This window comes from Macaca mulatta, chromosome 1, assembly GCF_049350105.2.
Source record: "Macaca mulatta isolate MMU2019108-1 chromosome 1, T2T-MMU8v2.0, whole genome shotgun sequence".
In the NCBI taxonomy this organism is placed as follows: Eukaryota; Metazoa; Chordata; class Mammalia; order Primates; family Cercopithecidae; genus Macaca; species Macaca mulatta.
Window position 1 is genome coordinate 56,317,546 of NC_133406.1, and position 18,616 is coordinate 56,336,161.

At 36.0% G+C, this 18,616-nt stretch overlaps 1 protein-coding gene and 1 pseudogene across 5 annotated transcripts in view; one reads left to right on the top strand and one right to left on the bottom strand.

The window, feature by feature from the left end:
• PTPRC (protein tyrosine phosphatase receptor type C) overlaps positions 1–18,616 on the top strand; it is a 122,264-nt gene that overhangs the window by 36,569 nt on the left and 67,079 nt on the right. The window lies entirely within an intron of this gene.
• LOC100428174 (phosphatidylethanolamine-binding protein 1 pseudogene) lies at positions 4,193–4,923 on the bottom strand (annotated as a pseudogene).

Here is an 18,616-nt window from a genome sequence, read left to right on the forward strand (position 1 = left end):
TTACTAGAATAGTAATTATATTCTTTCAACTTAGAATTAATATTGATGAGAAGCAAACATCTAAATTTAAAAGAAAATATAGTTTTGCTGAGGTAGGTAATAGACAATAAAATGTATCTATTATAGAAAAAAATCCCCAAAACTTTCTCATTAAATGTGCTTTATCTTTACTTCATTACTAATATTTAGCTTTTATTCTTTTAAAAAGCATATGCCAATGATAATATCTCATTAATAATAAGAATCCATCCAATTTTAGTTTGATCTTCCACCTGACTAGGTTTTATTGGATTAAATTATCATAAAGAGACAAAATAATGCAAAAAGTGATAAATCTATAAACCTTCCCTAAGATTTCCCATAGAATGATCAACCCAAATGTGTTCTTTATTTTATGCCATGAAATGACATACTGTGTCAAGAACTGAATTTCATCAAATGTGAGACATAAAACTATTTTTATATCTCTATAAATTGGGTATGAATTATAAAAGTATGCTGATAAACTGATCATTTGAAAACACAGTCAATTTTCCCTGGAAGAGTTTCTCATTATAAAGGAAAGGCAACCATCTTTTTCCGTCTAGCTTTATCAGGTCAGGAGCTATATTCTCGGAATGGGTAAGTAATTTCTGTTGTACCTACTAATTTCATTTAAAAAGATAACTAGAGAATATTGGAAGCATTATTGTAGAACTGTGTCAAAGACCGAAATATCATCCCTACCTTAGACTGTACCTCAAGATCGAAGCTCTGGATGCTATCTGGAATTAAAATGTTTACATTAAGATTAAAAATCAGTAAAATAAATGTTTGAAATGAAAACCAGACAAATAATGAATAATTTTACTTAGACCCACTCTTCAAATGTTGCTAAAGGGCTTGTAAATGTTGCTGTTGTTTTAATAACTAAGTCAAGCCAGTTTTATTTAATTCAGTACATGGAGTATTAATGCGCTGTATGAATGCCCAAGGCAGTACTGGACATTACAAGGTCTTTAGGAACCGTGCTTCTGAGTTTTAAAATGGTGACTAGTTTAGTATAGATTCAACATAAGCATTAGGTGTTCTTTTGACATTTGGGAATCAGCCAATCAACAGGAGGAATAGTAAATTGAATACAAACTTGAAAGAGACCATGCCTTTTTTTCATCCAACTGTGAAAAACTTTCTCTGTACAATTGTTAAACTTAAGAAACAGATGGTAGATCTGTATCAGTCAGTGAGGGGTTTCTGAAGTACTTTTCTGGATGAATGCCAAGAAACCGGGTTCCTGAGACTTTGCATGGCTCTGGATTTGTTCTGTACTGTTCAGTGAAGTGAGGCCTGGCATTCAGAACGCGGGGGGAGGGAGAGTAGTCATTCCCATTGCCTTGCACAAAGATAGAATCAGAGGTGACAGGTCATTGGAAAATCACATCTTGAGAGTTGGTATCTTTATTTTGAGTTGGTATCTTTTTGAGAGTTGATCACTCATAAGCCTTGCTTTTGATAACATTTCTTTAAATTCCTCCAAGGAACAAAGGGAAGTGCAAAAAGAATATGATAAAATACAGCATTGAATGAGATAGGTGTATTCAAGTTAATGGGCACACTAAATACTGTAATCTGGGAACATAACTCAGATTTCTTTTCTTCTTTGCTCAGTACAAGTTGCATGATCATAGAATATTTATGTAAAAATCAGAAATCAAGGTCAAGAGGGTAGGCATATTTAGATTCTTACCCTATTCATAATTAACAATAAAATAAGATTTTGTGTCCCAATTAAAAGAATGGGTGGCTCAGCCTGCATAACCTCTTAGTTTTATCTATAACTGGATTTCTGAATCTCTTTTGAAAATTACTACCATTGGTGGTCACTGAGTGAAAAAAGCAGAAGGATAGACTGGTGTTAACTGTAATGAACATTTATCCAACATTACCTGTGGTCCTGCTGTCCATTTTAAATTCTAAAAGCATTTTACAACCTGCTGATACATGGCCTCATCTCCAACCTTGCATTCCTAAGTTCCGCTCTGCATTCCACAAATGGGATTAATCACCTACTGACAGCTCTATAATAATTCCTGTCACCTGAGGATAATGTTAAAAATTCTCAGTTTATAAGAGAGGGCCTTCATTATCAGCATCACATTTATTTTCCAGAAAGATTTCTAGCACACTTCTACCTTACATCTTGCTTTTCAGCCAGGAAGAACAACTTTTACTTTCTGAAATGTACTAGAATCTCAACGTTGGGCCACATTGCTATTTTTTTTCTAAAAGACTCATCATTTTCCTTTCCTACCTCACTCAAACATATCCTTCTTAACTTAAACATTACTTATTTTGGGGGAGTCTTCCATTATTATCCTAAGAATAGGGTAGGCATTCTTCCTCCCTGCTTCCATAGAAAGTAGGAAACGATTGCACTTTCACATTGTAATGTGGCTACAGTATGACCAAAATGATTAAATTTAAACAATACTGTGTGGATTCAAATTTTTCTCAGCTATGCACAAGCAAAAGCCTCCTGCATTTATTGCTTTATCTAATCCTCATATCAACTCATATATAAACTAGATTTTATGATTATGGCTCTAAAAACAAGGAGACTAAACCTCACAAATATCACTTAACCTGTATAAGACCTTAGTTGGCTGAGCTAGGATTCAAAACTATGTCATTCCGAGGACAATATAAAGTCCAGCTCTTTATTTCCACATAGGGATGTATATTTCCAGGTACAGTTTTACATTTTGTTCTTTATTGCATGAACATAAATGTAGATACATATGAAAATTCAAAAGCACATGAAAATGCCAAGAGGAAATGCAATACCATCTTATGAAATGAGGAATTACACATATCTTACAGTGAGTTTCAAAATTATATTGCTCAAAGTATTTTTACTGTGGAACCATAGGCACAAACTATACTAAGAGTAAATCCAAAAATGTTTATTGTCCTTCTATAAACTAACTACTGTGTAGGATACAAGAGATGCTGATTTCACCAGTGTCTTTAAGAAGGACAAATCAAATTAAAAAGTCAAAATGCCTGAAGGTGATAATCTAGATGGTGGTAACAATAACAGTAATTACTACCATTTATAGAACTTTTTGATCTTGTTCACTCAACATTTCTATTTTTATTCAATTATAAGCAAACAGCAGAATTAACCCAACATTCAACAACTCCAGATCAGCTTTTCTTACCCCCAATGAAGAGCTATCAATTTAACAACTACAGTTTTAAGGATTCCTAATAAGCTGTCAATGAGTACTGCTGCCAGTCTAGATGGCCATGCCCCAACAACAGCAAAGCCACTCTCCCTAATGCTTTTTCCAGGATTGCTTTTTAAAGGGTCCAGAGCAAGATACTGACGCCTATTAAGGCATCTGAGATGCACCGTGTTGGGGTTTAGCCTCCATGCCAGTCAGCCTCTGGTTTTCTAGGTCAGCGACAGCACCATAAAAACACGCTGAGTACAATTCTGGTCTCAGGATCACAAAGGCAGAGAGGCAACCAATCCTTTTTCCTTTATTTTTTTTTGGGGGGGGGGTGGCGCGTGAGTAACCTCCCTTAAAGATTCTTTGATGCTTTGCTCTATTACTGTAGGCTTGGTCTTTTTTCCCCCAGCTTTTTCTTCTTTAAACTCTGCATTGCTATTTTCATATTAATTTGATGACCCCATCACAGTACCAAAATATTCCTCAAAATAGAGTTCCACTTTGATCAAAACATACACCAGAGTGAGTGAGTGACTAGAATTATAAAGGCCAGGTAGCAGAAGAAGTTACCCTAAACCATCTGACTGCTCATGTCTTGCCTGTGCAAAGGAGAGCCGGAAGAGGAGAAATCTATTATACATGCAACACTGAACTGGAGAACACGGCTTGGGGCCTCTGGGACAGTTCAGGTCCCTGAGCTGCCCCCTATTTCCCAGACAGCTGCTCGTGCAGTGCAGTTTGGGCACAAAGTCATCCCACTCAGCCTGGTAATGCTTGTTGGCCACTGGGGCCCTGAGCTCGTCGTTGTTGTTGTTGTTGTTTTTGAGACTGAGTCTTGCTTTGTCGCCAGGCTAGAGTGCAGTGGCCCGATCTCGCCTCACTGCAACCTCTGCCACCCGGGTTCAAGCCATTCTCCTGCCTCATTCTCCCGAGTAGCTGGGACTACAGGCTGGCGCCACCACACCCAGCTTTTTTTTTTTTTTTTTTTTTTTTTTTTTGTATTTTTAGTAGAGACGGGGTTTCACCACGTTGGCCAGCATGATCTTGATTTACTGACCTCGTGATCCACCGGCCTAAGCCTCCCAAAGTGCTGGGATTACAGGAGTGAGCCACCACGCCCGGCAGAGCTCGTACTTTTGACCGAAGGATGCCGTTTTGAATTTGCCACCGTGGTCTCCAGATCCATTGCTGAGGATGGGCTGGTCACATTTCAGCAGCCTGTCCCGCTTGTAAACCAGGCAGGCATAGCGGTGGAGGCCTGTGCCCTCCGGAGGCCCCGAGCCCACGTAATGGAGAGGACTGTGCCACTGCTGATGTCATTGCCCTTCATGTTGACCACCAGGAAATGACGCCATTCTGTGTACTGGGGCTCTTTCCTGCCGGGAGCATCGGTTTCTGTTAGGACGAAGGTGTAGAGTTTCCTTTAATCAAGATCATCCCATGAAATGCTGGAGGGTCTGTTAACCTAGGTGGGCGTCAGCACTTTGCCCAGCTCGTCCACCGCCGCCCTGGCGTAGGTGACAGGCAGCGAGTGCTGCGGCTGCCCGTCCCCTTCCTGCAGGCTCAAGGGACTGAATCGCTTGCTGAGGTCCCCCTGGCATGGCTGCGCAAGAGCGGAGCGCGCAGCTGGGCGTTCTACTAGGCCAGGAGCAGGCGCAACGGCGACTCGGCAGCCTCTGAAAACTAGCCAGGGAAGCCGGGGTTCATTTATATTATTTTAAAAATATTACTAAAAGCTTCACAAACTGTCTTGTTTAATAGCCACAACATTGGGAGGCCGAGGCGGGCGGATTACTTGAGGTCAGGAGTTCGAGACCATTCTGGACAACATGGTGAAGTCCCGTCTCTACTAAAAATACAAATATTAGCCAGGTGTGGTGCTGCATGCTTGTAATCCCATCATCTACTCAGGAGGCTGAGGCAGGAGAACCGCTTGAACCCGGGAGGTGGAGGTTGCAGTGAACTGAGATAGTGCCACGGCACTCCAGCCTGGGCCACAGAGCAAACTCTCTCATAGAAGAAGAAAAAAAAAAAAAAAGATACAACAGTCTCCTTTGAACTGAAGAGGAATGATGTAAAGTTATATAAAGTTCAGAGGAATTGATGTAAAGTGAATAGTAAAGAGTTTGGAATCTACTAAAATATTTTAACAGAAAAGGGACACACATCAGTGCATTTTACAAGTAGATCAATGTGGCAGTATCTAGCATGCATGGGGAAGGGATGGAGGAAGTCGTCAGTTTAGAAACTGAGTATAAACATTATTGAAATAGGACATGATAAGTACCTGGACCAGGGTAAAGGCAATGGAAAGTAAGAGGAAGCCACAGACCACAGATACTAGGAATTCAAGGACTATGTACCGAAATTCAGGAGAATGATGTGAAATGGATGCTCTGAATCCTCTATTCCCAGGAGGCAGCATTATGGAGTTAGGAGGAAATGCAGGAGCTTTGGATTCTAGTAGACCTGGGATTGAGTTTTTGCACTGTTACTCTATATTCAAAGCAATATATTTAAACCAGCTGTGTCTTCCTTTTGTCCTTTATAAAACAAGAATAATAATGCTTATCACATAGAAATATTAGGAGGATTATATATGATAACGTATCAAATAGTAGGTATTCGGTAAATGTTCCTTGTTTACTAAAGATCGAGAAACCACTTTCTGATGTATAAAGGGATGAAGAGCTGGCCCAATATGAATTTTCCCAAAGAAGTTAAATGAAAAGGATCTCATTATCCTTTTCAGGATTTATTATTAATGAATGTTAATATATTATTTTAATATTTTCTATCTTATGAAATAATTATTTAGTCAGAACATAAGACAACTGGTAGGAATACACAGCATGGAAAATGGTTACCAACTAGGGCTGCAGGGTATCAGGGAATGTGACAAGGCAGCAAAATGTTTCTACACATGTCTTTTTTTTCAGGCATTGTCTTTCATGAGACTATCAAGTGTGTATCTAGGAAGCTGTTCAACTTAGCGCAGTGCATTTGCTTGCAAAGCGTGCAATGCCATGTTTCCCACTGGTAGGGTTGTATTTCATATGTGATGATAATGTCTCTGAACAAATAGGAAATATCCTTGCCTAGACTATATTTTATCATTTCATTATCTAGTGGTAAAGGAATGTGAGTTCTGTTTACAAATAAACATTTTGTCTTACTTTTTTCTTTGTGATCTATTTTCTCCAGGTTTCATAATGTAATGAATTAATAAAGTTTAATTGCTGGCCAAATCAACGGTGACTTTTTATGTTTTTAAATATAAGATTGGGTTTAACTTATTTTTGTCATCAAAATAGCATTCGTGAGTGCTTTTCAAAATGAAGTGCTTCTGAAATAAAACGCATAATAAAACTAACCTTACTTTTGAAATACATTTCTATTGAAGCAAACACAAATCAATCTGGAAATTCAGCATTTTGTAGCAGTTAAATGTATAGTCAGGCAGCTCAACGTCAACTAGAGAAGTTGTGGTTTTAACCCCGAGATAGGGCTGATTATGCTGGTGCTATGGCAACGTATTGCACCATTTGGTAGCGCCTGTGTGCTTAACCGCATGAGCTGCGCCTCTTCCTTTCCTATAAAGACTCAGAATAAGAAAAACAGAAGTACACCGAAGAGAAGAAACCACAAGAGCAGTAAAGACACTGCTGTTAGCTTTTAGCTGTGCAAACAGCAGTCTTATGAGAACAACACATTGAAAACCTCTTCTATTTGAAAGTGTAGCTTTTCCCATTATGCCTGGGTTCCTTTAATGATTTTGAAAGTAAACCAAGTGTTTCTGTTCAGAGTTTTCATTAAAGGGAAATAAGAAAAAATAAGCAGTGCATTTATCAGCCTTTGCTTTTATTATTCTCGGCTTTTAGGAGTGGAAGGCTTTTGTGCAGCCTCAGCGGACATTTGATTCTGTTTGTGAGATGGGAGATTAGTTTCTATTAGGTGCACTCCCTATAATCTAACATTTATTTTCTGTGAATTTTTTATTATATTGTAGTTAGTTCACAAAAAAGTACAATTTTAATTTCTCTCCTGGCTCATTTAGAAAGGGTTGTGGTTGGTGCTGTAAACACGTTTCTACAGAACTAGATTAAATTCACAGACACTCACTGTCTTAGCACTGTTTATTTTCTATGGGGAGCTTCATTCACCTATTCTTTCCCTCACCCCACTTCTTTTACAAGGTGTAGGTTGATTGGCAAAAGCTTTTGTTTGTTTTGCTTTGTTTCAAAGCACAGACATAATAAAATCATGACTTTTTTTAGCATGTTCTGTTCTTCTTTCCTTACAGATTTGGGTAAAAATACTGAAGGACAGACAAGTTCATTCTACCATTTTTGTCAGCTGTAGGCCTATTCACTTTTCCTCTCCTGTTTTTCTGAAATATAAGAATCTACCCCTTTTGTAGTCATTGTCCAGCAATTTGCACTTTTTAACAATAAATTTTAATGTGTGGTACTCTGAATCCCATTTTGATGATTATACATAATATTTACTCATTTTTGAGTCCCTAATAGTTCTTTAGCACAAATACTGGATTTAGCATTAAATATTTTTTCCTTATAGCGCAATGTAGTTGAACAAGCATGGGGGTTTTTAGAGTCAGACAGATCTGCATTTAAATCTAGACTCATTTTGCTACAAGTTCTTTAGCCTTGCATACACATATTTATGATTTTGAACTTTCGTCTGTGAAAAGAAGAGAATACCATCTACTTTGTAGGATTTATTTCTACAATGATTAGATAAAATAATATGTAACAGTATTTAAGACAATGTCATCCACATAGTAGCTGCTTATTAAATAGTAAACGCTGTTGATAGCACTAAATACACTAATAAAATATTTGACCACCTATGCAAACATCTTTTGATGATTCTTTGTACTTTAACGATGTTCACAACCGATCCTAGAGGAAGCAAAGAGCTACAAAAATGTATACTTACTAAGACATTAATATAATTAAATGGTTTTTGCTATCTGAAGTATATTGTATAAATCAGGTATATATCCCTGGATTTAGGTAAATGAAAACATACATTTTCATAAGAAGCAAAAATACAATTAATATGGGAATAAACCTATTCTGGAAAATGTTTAAAAAGAAAATATGGATAAGGAAGCATCTTTCTCAGTTGTTCTTAACCCTTGTTTCCATCACAATCACCATCAGAGCTTTAAGAAAGTATCAGTGCACAGATCACGCTACCCCACAAATATACTAAATCAGATTTTCCAGAGTTGGAGCCCAGAAATATACACCTTTTAATCATATTTAAATATGCCCAGTCAGGATCAATACAAATAAAGGATTACTCAGGATAATAATACTGGTTATACACACACAAATATACATAACTGATAACAAGCCACAATTTTGTAAACTATGTTCTCAGAAACATTGCAGTTACATCGTACAAGTGTCCTATAGTATGTCCATGGGAAAAAATGAGTTTGTGGCAAATACTTTTAGGAGATCTTGAGCTAAACGAAGTGACATAAGTTTTTCTATGCTTTTAATATATTAACACACTTTATAAATATCTCCAAAGGGTATGTAGCGTGAATTACTTCTGAAACAGATTTGACTATGGGACATTTAAAGGCACACATATCTAAATCAAAGACTTCAATTTGACCATCATTACACAGGAAGTGATAATCATTTTCCCCCTGACTTGTAGATAAATATTTTAAGACAGAAAAAAAGCAGTGTAACTGATTGTTCTTAGATGGTTATCTAGCAGCCTTTATTAATTTTTTGTCATTAATTGTTTTGTTAATCAACATGCCTGCAATATATAACATGATGTTTTAGGTCAGGTATAAAATACCTACAAATGCATTCCTAGTTTTAGAGGTGTGTGTTTGCAAACTCATATGTATTCACAAGCAAAAAATATTATTTTAAATATTGGACACCATAATTCATTGGGAGACAACTAGATATGATTGCGATCTTTAAATTTTTTTAATTATTTGATTTTATTCCTCTCATGACCCCAAAATTTGCCATCTTTATCCTCAATTCTGCTTTACATAATGATATTTTTATTTATTATTTGCATTATTATTTAAAATGTGTGTCTATAATTTGAAAGTTTAAATAGTACTGTAAGGCCTAGAGTAAATAAGAACAGTCTTTTGCTCCCACCCCTCTCTTGATATTTTGTGATTTTTAAATGTTATCTTTTATTGTTGTTCTGTTTCTTTAAAAAAAAAAAAAGATTTTTGCCAGTATCTGTTGACTTCTTCTCTTGATCTTGAAATGTTGCTTTTTATAACCTCTTGCTCTTTGTTCAGGGATGCAATGTTTTATCATTTCTGAAAATATGAATTGTAGTTGGTTATCCTTTCTTTTGCTCCTTGCATTGCCTCATTCTCCCAAGTCCTTCTTTTGTTTATTTGAGCTCCATCTTTATTTCTTATTAGAGGCTTTGGTCTAGTGTTTCTTGGATGTCCGTTTGTATTTAAGGCCTCAATAAAGGGATGTTGAAATTCTCTGGACATTGGTGGAATTCATAAATTCACGTGCCTTAACTGGATTGAATGAAATCAGAAAGGCACTAAACTCACTGAGTCTTAGTTTCCTATCGAATGAAATGTGTGTCAATAATCACTAAAATCCTTTGCTTCTGTCTGAGTAGAAATCTTTGGAATTATTTTCTGATGATAAGCAGAAAGTGCTTTACTCACGAGATTCCAAACATAATATTAATATATGCAATATTTTAACATAAAGTCCACATAAAGAATAAGAAAATCATTAAATAGACACTACATCAAATCTAACACTTTCCTCGTGTGTGCCTGTGAGCAATTTACTTACATTTACTTAACTCTTTTAGGTCCCAGTTTCATTCCCTATAAAAAAGGATAAATAATGCTAACTCATTGACTTGCTGGGATGTTTAAAGGAAAATATATATATATATATATATATATATATATATATATATATATATATATAAAAGAGGTGTGCATAATGTCTGCTACATAACATTTCAGTAAACTGTTGCTATCATTATTGTATTGACTGATTAAGCTAATGGAGGGTAGAAAAGACTGTTTCCTGTGGTTTTCTGAAATCCTAACCCCTGGTTTGTCACTGCCCAGAGTGCTTACTCCATAAATACTTGATAATTTAATATGATTTGTTAGAGTTATTGTCTGTGGATCACATAGAAGATTTCCAGCATAAAGAAAAGTGTAATTCTCTTATTTTTATTGTATACTTTATTATTATCATGCATTGCTAAGAAAGGAAAGCCATACATATCTGTTTCAGCTGACCCTTATTTTTTGTCTTGATTTGCTTTTTTCCACTTTTGTACAGCCTTTATGTTTATGGAGGTCAAGTATGCATTCTCAACCTTCAAAACATGCTATCATTCATTTTAGGGCAGATGCTGAGAATAAGTATTTATTTCATCTATTCTATTTTACCCTTCTGCCCTTGTACTTTTCCCAGATTTGCAGAACTAGACAGGTTTAAATTCCCTTGGAAATAGCATCCCATTTTTTTTTAGGGGGGAGGGAGAACGGGTGGTATTTAAAGCCCAAGTATGTCTTTTGAAATGCCGTTTTCACTCAAATTGATTCCTAGTTTTTGCTGAAATCTCTGATCGGGGACTTAGGGGTGTGACTTCAAGGTAACTTTGATTTGTCATCATTTAAACATTTTGAGTTGTAAAAGAAACATATTGGGAAAGGTAAATTCAGTAACAATACATGTGTTAGAATAACACAGCTTTGAAGATCAAATGTTCTGTTATCTACATTTTCATCTGTTTAATGTATCTAGTCAATTCCATTGGTGATTCACAACAGGATTATAATGGGAAAAAGAGCTCTTAGATAATTTACAGATTTTTAGTGCTATGGTGCCACCTACTGAAATATTACTAAATACTCCTTTGACTAACGAAAACGCAAGGCTTTTAAGTTTAAAAAAATGTAAAAAATTTCATCCCTAGAAAATAAAAGTTAAACTATAGAATGTAGTAACTGTAATATGTAGAACACTAGATATTTTACTGTGTTTCATTTCATATTGATTTGATGTGTTCATAGAATTTGAGAGAAAGCTCAATGCAGTTCATACTTTGATAAATAGTGGTGCCTTTTCTTTATTGTCACACACCTACACGTGTGCCCTCTTAATTTCCATTACTATTTCACATATTTTTCTTTACCTATTTTCCACACCTTCCCAGTATTGTTCATAAAGAATGTTTACATATATTGTAGTGTAATTTGTATTAAATAATCTCCAAATATTAAATAAATATTTATTATGCACTAGTTATTAAGTACTTTATGCAAAAATGTTATTTGCTCTTCCCAAATCTGTTTGACTCCACTAAGAATATATTGTCACTTTTAAGTAATACAGGAACTAGGGTACAGTACAAGGCTGTCTACATACATAAAACAAATTAGGTAGCTACATCAGTTCATTTGTTTTGCACTGGACAAGCAGAATAATATTTAACCATATACTCCAGTCTAAATGGATAGGTCATGAAATAGTTGAATATCTTATACGACCAATCTTTTTTGTTGTTGTTTTTTGTTTTTGAGTCAGGGTCTCACTCTGTCACCCAGGCTGGAGTGCAGTGGCACCTTCACATTTCACTACAGCCTCAACCCCCACTCCTGGGCTTAGCCTCCCAAGTAGCTGGGACTATAGGCACACATCAGCACACCTGGCTGATTTTTGTGTTTTTAGTAGAGATGAGGTTTTACATGTTGCCCAGCCTGGATCACTTGGCTCAAGTGATCCACCTGCCTCTCCCTCCCAAAGTGCTGGGATTCCAGGTGTGCACCACTGCACCTGGCCACAACTAATCTCATCAGGTCTTTTTTTTCTATCAGTGAAGATTCAGCACAGTAGCTTCTATCTATGATTTTAGTAATGTTTGATAATGTTTGCACATATGGAGTGCAACAGACAATTGAAGTCATTGCTCATGTAGTTTAGGAAGAATTAAAATATGATAGAGACATTAATAAATTATTGCAGATATTTGGTTGTATAGTTTTCTCTAAGTAGTTAAGTACCTTCACCTACCCCCTACCTTATTTAATATATAAAGGCATTCTCCACCAAAGTATTTGTTAGTGTACTGCTAACATTGATATAAAAATCATTAGATGGGTTGATTCCAAGTCTTTGCTATTGTGAATAGTGACAGACTGGATTAAGAAAATGTGGTACATATACACCATGGAATACTATGCAGCCATAAAAAAGGATGAGTTCGTGTCCTTTGTAGGGACATTGGTGCAGCTGAAAACCACCATTCTCAGCAAACTTTCGCAAGAACAGAAAACCAAACCCTGCATGTTCTCACTCATAGGTGGGAATTGAACAATGAGAACACTTGGACATGGGAAGGGGAACATCACACATTGGGGCCTATTATGGGGAGCAGGGAGAGGGGAAAGATGGCATTGGGAGTTATAACTGATGTAAATGATGAGTTGATGGGTGCTGACGAGTTGATGGGTGCAGCACACCAACATGGCACAAGTATACATATGTAACAAACCTGCACGTTGTGCACATGTACCCTAGAACTTAAAGTATAATAAAAAAAAAAAAATACAGGAGCAAACACACACACACACACACACACACACACACACACACACACACACAGTCATTAGATCACTTTTTGGAGGGCATGTCCTTTAGATGCTATGTAGGTGTTTTAATTAAGCTATTTTATATAGGTCACATTTAGTGTGTTCCTACTTTAAGACTGCTAAAATTTTTAATATTAAAAAGATTGAAAACATAGACTTATGTAATCTAGTGCACATGGCTTGTGAAAATTGATATGTTGCTTCAAGTTGGATCACTCTAGTGTCTACATTATATTCTTAAGGGCATTGGCTTACATTTTGAAGTAGTTTTTAACTTAAAATTTTTATTTTAAATTGATTCTATGTGTTTTTCTCAAGGACAAAAACACTTTTCTGTCATGGATCATGTTGACTAAAAGTGTTACCAAAACTAAAAATCTGTTTATAGGGATTTTATGACCATGAGGACAAGTGAGTTTAGTCTTACACTAAGTCTAAACAGTGATGCTGAAGTCTTGGAATTTTGTTTTAAAAAGATAAAATGGTGTGGGGCGTGTGTGCGTGTGTGTGTGTGTGTGTGTGTTCATGTGCATATTTGAAACAGTATATAAAAATGAAATAATACAGCGTAGCCTAAAAATCACTCAGTGGAGGAATTTAGAATCATATCCAGTGATAAATCGGTGTACAAATAAACACATATTCAATTCAAGAGGCCTTTATGCGAAGTAAGCATGAACATAGAAGAAAGGAAAATGTTAGATCTTTATATATTATGCTGTTTTCCAAGGATATTAAATTTTGCTGCATTAAAGATGAAAAGATTTGAGGAAATTTTGAATATGAAGCGATGATGAGTTCAGAAAAAAAAAAATATATATATATATGCCTGTTATTCTGTCCTCTAGCTCCAGAAACTTCTTAACATCTAAACAAAAAGTCTGTAAATTTTAGTAATTGTGCTTGATATTAGTGTGATTTGGTTGACTTTCCTGTCAAAACAATATTCTGTAATAAATTAAGTCGACACACCTCTGAGTTTTCTCTAATATTTGTTTGTACCATTATAGAGCATTCACTCAGCATATTATGATTTAATCTGCATATCTATTTTTAGGGTCAAGGTTATTTTAGCATTTGTAGCACTACTAGTAATTTACTTGCAGTCAAATTATGATTAAGATTTTTACTTAGCTTATGAGTTTTTAATAAATACCTTCTCTAAAAGATTTTCATACTTAAAATTTCATACGAAGAGGAAAGGCTGTCAAGACAAGTTGATGGGAAAAGAGGGATGTCTGATGAGTGAGAGTATGGCCTGTAAAGTCAGACAGGCTCAAGTTCAAAGCTGGCTCGCATATACTAAACTGGCCTTGTGAACTTGGCCAAGACACTTGACTTTTCTAAGCTTCGTAGGGTTTTTGTGGTGCTTAAGAAAAAAACATAAGCAAAAGACTTAGTATAGTGCCTGGCACCCAGTAAACACTCAATACATATTAACAATTAATAATAATAAAATATCATTTTAAAATTATTATTTAAAAAAGTAAATCATTAGAGACAGTCTTCTCCACTTTGGTAATTTACCTCTTGTCCTTCTTTTCAGAAGTTAGATTAAAATACTATACGTCATGTATTTCTTTTAAAAAACTCATTGCTTTTGGGTCACTTGGAAGTTTATTAATCTCTCTGAGACATGGAACATGTATGTAGTCTGATGCATAGTGTACTGGTTGGAAACAGTTCTAGTATATTTACTCAGGTATTCACAGTTCTTTTGTTCAAAAAGAAATAGCTTCACATAGTGTCCCAGCATTTTTCTTCTCATTTCTGTAGTAAACGGATGATGAATTATAATTTTCTTCTACGAAACACTCTCTATAGTTGGTGACAACAAGGTAGTAAATCAGAACAATAGAATATAGTGGTCTGTGGAATTAGTGGTGCAGGTAACATTAAGATTCCTCTTTTCTCTGTCATCAAATTTACTTTCTGATTTCTCCTCTGTATTAACTGATCCAATGGCTTCCATCATTCTGAGGAAAAAGTTCAATCTCCTTTTCAAGGTCTACAATGCTTGCTCCTTGACTCTTCTTCTAAAGCTGTTATCATCAGATCTGTTTGGTTTCTCCTTTGCACTTACTCATGCTTAAAAGAATCCAACAATTACTTATGAATCACTTCTTATACACAAAACTCTTGGCTACAGCTGCTTCTCTTTCTCTCCTCCTCTTCCTCTTATTATGTGATTCATGTTGATGTTGATGGGAGCAATTTTGATTATTAGTCTTAATCAGGTGTATCCATGAGTGAAATGTCTTTGCAGATAACTAGATATATGTCTCTTATGGATTATAAGATTTTCCAGGGCAAGGATCATGCTTTGATCATGTTTGAACCTAGTCTCTAACAGCATGCCAGCACAAAAATATATGTTTCTTGAACCTAAGTGAACTAAATTAACTTGTTTCAAGTTCCAAGGAATTAGGTGCTTGCATGAGAAGGGGCATATCAACATAATTTTAGATACTTAAGAGCTCATGTATTTCTCAGATAAAGAAGATATATGTGTTGTATAAAGTATGTTCACACACTCAAAAGCAACTTGGATATTTTAAATTTGGCGATATGCTGTGTTCTTCACAAACAACAAAGGACACTTCCTTTCATTTCAAACATGAGAGGTATTAATTATTACTATACTAATATTTTTTTCTTATTACCACTTTTGCAAACCAACACAATTCTAAGACCTTAATTTAGAGGGAAATAAGAACAAATAAGAAGAGTGGGAACACTGTTAATGGGAAAATAAACATAATAATAGTTTACATGAAACAGAAAGATAAAAGTTAACTAGATAAGAAAAGGGACAAAAATACAAACCATATCAATTAAAAACAATATTTAAGTATGAATTATTAAGAAAAAGAGAAATACAATGAGAAAATAAGAAAGTAAATATGTTAATAATTATGTATCACCCATCAATGATATAAAAATACATTTTACTTCAAGGAATAAGCCAGGGAATGTCATTGAAAAATACTGAGTGATGCTCCTCTGACAGCAACTCTGAAGGAAGAAAACGTTTTCACGTCAGTTTGTTCTCAGAAGATAGAATATAAAGGCAGGAAGTCACCTTAAGTATCAGCTAATTCACTCTTCCATCTGATCTCTGATTCCCTTTAATAATCTGAGTTTGTTGTCATTTGGAAAAGAACTTTAGAATTTTTTAAGTAGGCATTTACTAAGATGAGGGATGAAAACATTGCACTTCACTGTAGACTGAATCTAGTTCACATGATGCCAAGAAAGCTGCTCTTTTCAACATTTCCACAAACCCAGATGATAAATCCAGTTGACCCATGTTACTCTCCCATATTTATCCCGCATGTTAATCCCCATATTATTTCACTTCAACCACTTCCTTCTTGAATTACCCTCTACTCTTTATTCCTGTTTGCTACAGTTTTTCTCCTACTTGGAAAATTTGATTACCTATGCTGGCTCTCTCCTTAATATTCACTGAACTTCAGGATTCTATCTTAGACACTGTTGCAGGAAGTAAGGGACCCCGGACAGAGGGACTGGCTGAAGCCATGGCAGAACAACATAAATTGTGATGATTTCATGGGCATTTATTAGTTCCCCAAACTAATACTTTTATATTTTCTTATGCCTGTCGTTACTGCAATCTCTGACAAATTGTGTAGATTTCATGGACACTTACCACTTCCCCAATCAATACCCTTGTGATTTCCTATGCCTGTCTACTTCAATCTCTTAATCCCATCATCTTTGTAAGCTGAGGAGGATGTATGTCGCCTCAGGACCCTGTGGTCATGCACAAATTGTTTATAGAGCGTGTGTGTTTGAACAATATGAAATCTGGGCACCTTGAAAAAAGAACAGGATAACAGCAATGTTTGGGGAACAAGAGAGATAACCTTAAATTCTGACTGCCAGTAAGCCAGGCAGAACAGAGCCATATTTCTCTTCTTTCAAAAGCAAATAGGAGAAATATCGCTGAATTCTTTTTCTCATCAAGGAGCATCCCTGAGAAAGAGAATGCGCCCCTGGGGGTAGGCCTCTAAAATGGCCGCTTTGGGGGTGGCTGTCTTTTACTGTGGTAGACAAAGGGATGAAATAAGCCCCAGTCTCCGTAGGGCTCCCAGGCTTATTAGGACGAGGAAATTCCCACCTAATAAATTTTGATCAGACGGGTTGTCTGCTCTAAAACCCTGTCTCCTGATAAGATGTTATCAATGACAATGGGTCCCCGAAACTTCATTAGCAATTTTAATTTTGCCCCTTCCTGTGGTCATGTGATCTCGCCCTGCCTCCATTTGCTTTGTGATATTTTATTACCTTGTGAAGCATGTGATCTCTGTGACCCACACCCTATTCGTACACTCCCTCCCCTTTTGAAAATCGCTAATAAAAACTTGCTGGTTTTATGGCTAAGGGGGGCATCACGGAACCTGCCGACATATGATGTCTCCCCCGGACACCCAGTTTTAAAATTTCTCTCTGGTACTCTTTCCCTTTGTTTCTCAGACCAGCCGGCACTTAGGGAAATAGAAAAGAACCCACGTTGAATATCGGGAGTGGGGTTCACCCAATAGGACTCTTCTCTTTTACATAGTTTGGTGATCTCCTTCACCTTTGTAGCTGTAAAATGTATCTGTATGCTGATCTATAGCATCAACCCAGATGTATAGCATGAGCTACGAACCTCTGTGTTCAAATGCTATTAAACATTTTCACATGGAATCTCAAGCAAATTCCAATTCACCTCTCTCTACTCATTGTTTATTATTTCTTAAGTTCAGTGAAACTACAACTCACTAGCATGTTAAACTATCAGTTGAGATATTTTCCATATTACTCTTTCTCCTTTATTCTCACTTGCAAGGATTTACGAAGTCTTGGTGCTGCTTAAGCGTTTCATAGGTCCTTTTCCCCATCCTTTCTTTTGGGGTACAATTCTTCTTATGTAGAACATCATCTCTGTCTGTTTTGCTTTGGTTTTAGTCTCCTGATTTTCCTGCCCTCACCTTTGCTCTCTAATAATCCATTTTCCATTTCCTGAAAGGTTGATCTAAAATTCAAATGTTTCTCCATTAGGCCTCCCATTAAAGACATCCCTCTAATGGATATCTAAAGCCTGTAAGATAAATCCCAGCTTCTTATTCCTCTGGGACCAAGCTAGCTATATGCAATCCTTTAGGTCGTACCTTAAATACATCCAAGAAATCCTCTGTATCAACTCCTCTACCAGCCAACCACCAACCCTGGAAATATAAATAAGATGATCCTGTTATGTGCTCCTTTAGCACATTCTGTCTCACCTGTCATCACGCTGTATTGATTGTTTTTGTTCATATCTCACACTAAATTGAGCTCATTGAGGGCAGGGAATTTTTATATGTTGGTCATATTATATCCCTAGCATGTAGCATAATGTCTAGCACAAAATAGGTGCTCAATTAATCGTCATTATCTAAATAAATGAATGCATTTGGGAAAAAAATGTTTCAAAAGTTTTTCAAAAGTCTTTTGCAGGTTTGAAATTAATCCTGATAGTGATCCTTTAGTCTGTTATGTTTCTGATTTAGCCTGGGCATTCAAAAAATAAATAACATAATTTTGACATATTTGGGCTTTGTAAACATGATATTAAGAGAGGGAATATAGTTTCATTAGGGTAAAAGCTACTGAAAATTGCCACTTGGTGAATGTTCTATCATAAGCTTGAGGTACATGTAAAAATCTAATATATGTTTACATGAAT